The following is a 7,500-nucleotide window of genomic DNA, read 5'->3' as shown; positions in this document are numbered from 1 at the left end:
TCCTCGGAAGACGACGATACCGAGGCGTAGTACGACCTTGGCCTTGACCTTGGCCGTGGAGGTCGGGTTGGGGGTCGCGAGGAGGTCAGTGACTGGTCTGGGTCAAGGTCCCATCTGCCCTCTTCTTCGTCTGTGGTGACGTTGCCCGCTGGTGGCTGGTGGACAGACAGGGAAATGACTGACTGACTGACTGACTGAATAAATGAATGAATGAATGACTAATTAACGCCATCAATTAATCAAATAAATAGATAGATAAATGCAGCCACTGCTTAGAATGCGGTACAGCCCGACAGAAGACTGACTGACTGAATTAATAACTAACTAATTTATTATCTAACAGATTCCCTGTCTGTCTGTCCATGTCTGTACACACACACACACACACACACACACACACACACACACACACTTTCATACATACGTACTTACATACATATACAAGTGAACGTGGGAGCTGCCACCCACGAACGCAGACAGAGAGAAAGAAAAAAAGTAAAAAAACCAAAACAAAACAAAACAAAAAAAACACAACACAGAAGAAACGAAAAATGTCCTTACCGGTGACTCCGCGCCGCTGTCCTTATCGCCGCGAGCCTTCTTCCTGAACAGACCAGTCCGGACCCGGAAGGACTTCCACAGCTTCTTCCGGCGACTGACAGCCACTCCATCTTCCTGGGGGACGGGGGAGGTGGGGGAGTCTGGGGACGGGGAGGTGGGGGTGGGCGGTGCGCTGACCTCGTCCTTGACCTCTCTGACGTCACTGGAACTCTTGCTCTTCCGCCCCTTCATCTTCTTGGGGCCTGGGGTCACACGTGGGGAGGGTGGGGGTTGGGGGGGTCAGTTGTTGTCATCAGCATCCTGCAGTGTCTGTCTGTTTGTCTGTCTACTATCTATCTGTCTGTCGGTCTGTTTGCCTGTCTGTCTGTCGGCCTGTTTGCCTGTATATCTATCTAAGTGTTTGTCTGTCGGCCTATCTGTCTGTCTGTCTATCTATCTATCCATGTATCTATCTGTCTGTCTGTCTGTCTACACACCTACCTACCTTCCTACCTACCTTCCTACTTACCTACCTACTTACGTACCTACCTTTCTACCTATCTACCTACCAATCTACCTATCTATCATGATGCCCATCATCAATAATCAGTGTCCTCCATCCCTCACCTCCTCCTCCTCCTCCTCATCCATAATCATCATCATCTATCATCGTCATCATCCATGATCATTATCCGTCCATCTCCATCATCATCCATCCTCCTCCTCCTCTACCACCACCATCATCACCGTCCATCACGATCATTATCGTCACCAGAATCCCCATGTGTTTTTCTGTCTTTCTGAAGTAAAGGTACCATGGACAACGTAGCAAGAATCGATTGGGCGCTCACCAGTGATCAGGGTTCGAGGCCCCGTTTCGGCATGGTGTTGTGTCCTTGGAAAAGGCTCTTTAATCCGATTTTCCTCAATTCACCTACGTGTGAATGGGGGTGCCTGACTTCGACTGGGGAAGGTTAAAACGGCGGAAGGAGAGGACTGGGCCCAGCCTTCCTGTGCCGAACCCTTGACACAGTGGATATGGATTAACTTCACTGCCTTACTGAACATGAAAGGTTATGGGACTTTTAAGCTTTAACCTTAATGGATGCAGTGTGTGACTCTACACAACATGTCACCATAATCGTCACCTTCTTCTTCATCATATTCTTCTTCTTTTCCTTCTTGTTCTTGTTCTTCTTCCCCCTCCCCTTCTATTCCTTCTTCTTAATTTTCATCTTCCTCTTCTTCCTAATTACTATCTTATCTTCTGTCTCTGTGTGTGTCCGTTTCTAGGTTCTGACTTCAATCCTATATGAGAGAGAGCGAGAGGGAGACAGAGAGACAAAGAGAGCGAGATGTAGTAATAGTAGTAGTAGTCGTCTTCAATTTAACGTCTTTCCACTTTAAGTGATATCAGACGGGGAAAAAAGGGGGGAGGGAGGAAGAAGACTGTGTGTGTGTGTGTGTGTGTGTGTGTGTCAGTGTTAGTGTGAGTGTGAGTGTGAGCGTGTGAGTTTATGTGTGCGTGTGTGTGTGTGTGTGTGTGTGTGTGTGTGTGTGTGTGTGTAGGCGTGTGTGTGTACATGTCCAATATCATCTGCTGTGCTGCTGTGTTCCGTGTTTGCTATCAGTGCACCTTTCTGCATATTCACAAGGTATTCTTCAACAGAGCAGAGCCGACAGTTGCGATCTATCAACAAAGTTGATACAACCAATCTATAACATACATACGAACCCAACCCTCGATATCAGACTTTAAAAAATCCAGTCTTAATCATATGAAAACTGATACATATAATCTATACATATCATATATACATATACCATCAATCTCCCCCACCATCTTCATCATCCCTGCAACCGTTGCTGCTGTTATAATTAGTCCACTACCACCATCACCATCACCACTACTGCTGTTGTTGTTACTGCTATTACAACTGCTGCTGCTTCTACAACTGCTGTTGCTGTTGTTCTATCAGAACTGCTGTTGTTGCTGTTGTTGTTCTATCAGAACTGCTGCTGCTGTTGTTGTTCTATCAGAACTGCTGTTGCTGTTGTTCTATTAGAACTGCTGTTGCTGTTGTTCTATCAGAACTGCTGCTGCTGCTGCTGCTGCTACGACTACTACTACTCATGTTACAACTACTGCTGCTGCTGCTACTGTTGCTGCTGCTATCACAACTGCTGTTGCATCTTTTACAACTGCTGCTACTGCTACAGCTGCTGCTGTTGCTACTGTTTCCACTGCAGCTACAACTACCGCTGTTGCTGCTACCACTACTACGACTACTACTATCCCAGTGGTAAAGTGCCAGACTGGCAGTCGAGTGTCGACAGGTTCGAGTCCTCACCGGTCCGGGAATTTTACTCCCCTCATCCACCAGACCTTAAGCAGTGGTCCGGGTGCTAGTCTTTCCAATGAGACGATAAACCGAGGTCCTGTGTGTAGCATGTACTCAGCGCACGTTAAAGAACACAATGCAAGAAAGGGGTTGTTCAGGAAAAACTATGTAGGAAAAGTAGCCGTCAATGATAGTAAAACAAATACACTTGAAGAGCGGAAAAGGGAAAACAAAGGTATGGATACCATTGTACTTTGGGGACGCGCTGTCCCCATTTCACACAGAAAAATCTGATGTGATAAGAAAAAACCGTAAAACACCACACGACACCACACCACACTAACCACACTACACCATACCACACCACAGTACAATACAATGCAGTATAGTACAGTACACTACAGTACAGTGCAGCACAATACAATGAAGTACAGTGCAGTACAATATAATAGAGCACAATTCAATACAATAAATTTTATACAATACAATTCTATACAATACTATGCAATGCAATGCAATGCAATGCAGTACAATACAATACAATACAATACAATATAATACAATACAACCATTATTCCAACAACTACCGTGACCACCCACCTGAAGTTTTGCTGCAGAAAAACGACATGGTCTTAACATCATCACACTGCGAGCACCAGAAAACACATCCACTACAATCACCGCCACCTAACTGTCTTCCCCTGTGTTCTTGGTGTTTCTAGCCTAGCCAACCACAGTGGACCATGTGTGACCTCTTGCCCTCGCCAGAGCTCAACACCATCAGGGGTGAGGAGGACAAGAAAAAAGAGGAGAGAAAACTGCAGGGGAAAAAATTGTGGGAAAATAATGCTGGTTGTGGTGTGATGTGGGGTGATGTTGTGTGGTTTGATATGGTGTGGTGTGATGTTGTGTGTTGTGTGGTGTGGTTTGATATGGTCTGGTGTGTTGTGTTTTGTTGTTGTATGGTGTGGTGTGGTGCGCTGTGGTGTGGTGTGGTGTGCTGTGGTGTGTGGGGTGGGGTGTGGTGTGGTGTGGGGTGGTGTTGTGCTGTGTTGTGCATGTGCTATGTTGTGTTGTGGTGTGGTGTGGTGTGTTCTGTTGTTGAGTGGTGTGGTGTGGTGTTGTGTGGTGTGTGGTTTGTTGTTGTGTGGTGTGGTGTGGTGTGGTGTGTGTTTTGTTGTGTGGTGTGGTGTGGTGTGGTGTGTGTTTTGTTGTGTGGCGTGGTGTTGTGTGGTGTGGTGTGGTGTGTGTTTTGTTGTGTGGTGTGGTGTGGTGTGTTGTGGTGTGGTGTGGTGTGGTGTGGTGTGGTGTGGTGTGGTGTGGTGTGTGTTTTGTTGTGTGGTGTGGTGTGGTGTGGTGTGTGTTTTGTTGTTGTGTGGTGTGATGTGGTGTGGTGTTGTGTGGTGTGGTGTGTGTTTTGTTGTGTGGTGTGGTGTGGTGTGGTGTGTGATTTGTTGTGTGGTTTGCTGTAGTGTGGTGTATATTTTGTTGTTGTGCGGTGTGGTGTGGTGTGGTGTGGTGTGGTGTGTGTTTTGTTGTGTGGTGTGGTGTGGTGTGGTGTGTGTTTTCTTGTTGTGTGGTGTGGTGTGGTGTGGTGTGGTGTGGTGTGGTGTGTGTTTTGTTGTGTGGTGTGCTGTGGTGTGGTGTGTGATTTGTTGTGTGGTGTGCTGTAGTGTGGTGTGTATTTTGTTGTTGTGCGGTGTGGTGTGGTGTGTGTTTTGTTCTTGTTGTGGTGTGGTGAGGTGTGGTGTGGGGTGGTGTGATGTGATGTGGTGTGGTGTGGTATGATATGTTGTGTTGTGTGGTGTGGTGTGGTGTTGTGTTGTGGTGTGGAATGGTGTGGTGTGGTGTGGTGTGGTATGATGTGTTGTGTGGTGTTGTGTTGTAAGGTGTCGTGTGTTGTAGTGTGGTGTGTCGTGGTATGGTGTGTTGTGGTGTGATGTGATGTGTCGTGGTGTGATGTGTTGTAGTGTGTTGTGTTGTAGTGTGGTGTGTTGTAGTGTGATGTGCTGTAGTGTGATGTGTTGAAGTGTGGTGTGTTGTAGTGTGATGTGGTGTGATGTGTTGTAGTGTGTTGTGCTGTAGTGTGTTGTGTTGTAGTGTGATGTAGTGTGATGTGTTGTAGTGTGGTGTGTTGTAGTGTGATGTGTTGTAGTGTGGTGTGTTGTAGTGTGATGTGTTGTAGTGTGGTGTGTTGTAGTGTGATGTGTTGTAGTGTGATGTGTTGTAGTGTGATGTGTTGTAGTGTGGTGTGTTGTAGTGTGATGTGTTGTGGAGTGTTATTGTGGGGTGTGTCCATGTGGTGTAGTGTGTTGTGGTGTGGCGTCGTCTGCTGTGAGGTGTGTTGTTGTGTGATGTGATGTGGTGTGGTATATAGTGTGGTGTGGAGCGGTATGATTTGAAGTGGTGTGATGTGGAAAGTGACCATGTGATATCGTGTTATCGTGTTACCATAGAAAAACACATGATTAAAGATAATAAAATAGCAAAAAACAAAAACACACAAAAAACAACAACAAACAATGGAAGATGACAAAAATCAAAACAATTGGAGTATATCTACATACATATATACATATAAATGAATATATGTATGTATGTATGTATATATATATGTGTGTGTGTGTGTGTGTGTGTGTGTGTGTGTGTGTGTGTGTGTGTGTGTGTGTGTGTGTGTGTGCGTGCGTGCGTGCGTGCGTGCGTATATGTGACATACATGTTTTAGGCAAGAGCATCATCAACATACTTAAACAAGCAAACCAAGAATGTCAACAAACACAATATATAAAAGCTCTCGAAGAATGCAGCACCAGTAACAAAACATATACTTGAATTAGAAAACTGAATGCACAAACAAATGAATAAATGCAGGAATGAATAAATCAATACACAATCAAAACGCATAAATAAATAAATAAATAAATGCATAGATATACAAAATAAACAAGCGAACAGAGAACAAAATACAACAAACAAAATGACATAAAAGTAAAGCACGATGAATCAATAAACAACCAACCAAACAAGAACAGACAACAGTTTCAGTTTCAGTAGCTCAAGGAGGCGTCACTGCGTTCGGACAAAACCATATACGCTACACCACATCTGCCAAGCAGATGCATGACCAGCAGCGTAACCCAACGCGCTTAGTCAGGCCTTGAGAACAGAGAACAGCGATATAGAAGAGAATAAAACCGGAAGAGAATTTCCCATCCAGGAAAAGGAGGCAACACAAATCGCTCACACCTCCATGAACTCCCTCCCGTGACACAACAAAAGTAACCATCTACAGCTACACCTGTACACCCTCACCACGACACACCTGACAAAGTCTGCCGCCCCAGCCCCTCCCCCACCCCTCTCCCCAACACACACACACACACACACACACACACACACACACACACACACACCATTGTATTATACGTTTATCGCACCGGTCTTGATTACCTGTGCATCTGTTTCCACGCAGTCAGGACCCCAGAGAGTGAGAGAGAGAGAGAGAATCACACACACACACACACACACACACACACACACACACACAGAATGACAGAGAGAAAGGATGAGAGAGAGGGAATGAGAGAGAGAAACTGAGACAGACAGACAGACAGACAGAGAGACGGATAAAGAGAAAATGGTGTAAAGAGAGATAAACTGACAGAAAGACAGACACACAGAGAGACAGTGAAAGAGAATGGGGTGGGGGAGGGGGATGGAGGGAGAGAGACAGACAGACAGACAGACAGACAGACAGACAGACAAACAGACAGGCAGACAGGGCGGAGGGAGGCAGGAACATTGCAAGTTCCCAAAGTACTAAAGCGCAACAAACAAGTTTTAACATCGCCTCACAAGAGAGAGGGAGGGATGGGTGTGTGTGTTTAGCAGAGGAAAACAGCCGATAGATGGAAGGGGGGGGGGGGTAGGGGCAGAGTTAATAGAAAGGAAGGGGGGGGGGGGGTGGCGGAGGACGGAGGAGGGAGGAGGGAGGCATAGTGAAAATATCACTGCCGACTGCAGCCAACCATTTTAAAAACACCGCCACATACGCTCAGATCAGTTGACCATCATCATACCTGCCACATTCAATCTTTCCCAAAGCGTTGGAGATACGGGGCGGATATGGGAGGGGGAGGGGGGGGAGGGGCGGGAGAGGGGGAGGTGTTCAGAAAAAAATATGACGAATAAAAAGAAGGGTCATAGGTGTACATTAATTCACAGAGAGAAAAACAGGGGGAGGAGGGAAACGTTTAAGAAGCACGGACGCTTTTGACATTTCACATTGTGTCTTGGAGTCCAGCCGACCTATCAGAGCTGATAATTATCAGGACTGCCCAACTAATTAAAAGAAAATTAACAGCGCTAAACACAAAACGCTCACATCTGAAGAGCTCCCCTACCCCTCCCGCTTCCCCACACAAAATCCCTGCAGGACACAGTTCATATTTTGTCTTGACCATAAAGCCTTGGCTTTGCTTAGGACGTGAGCGCTTTCGCTTAATTTATCATACTAATTTTTGTTTTCGTAAGGAGAAGAAAAATACTTCAGTGCCACATAAAAATTGCATGAAAAAAGATATGCATAAATGCAAGTGTGTGGGGTTGAGAGAGAGAG

Source organism: Babylonia areolata, chromosome 22 (assembly GCF_041734735.1).
Source record: "Babylonia areolata isolate BAREFJ2019XMU chromosome 22, ASM4173473v1, whole genome shotgun sequence".
NCBI lineage: Eukaryota > Metazoa > Mollusca > Gastropoda > Neogastropoda > Buccinidae > Babylonia > Babylonia areolata.
This window is presented reverse-complemented; position numbering follows the sequence as displayed.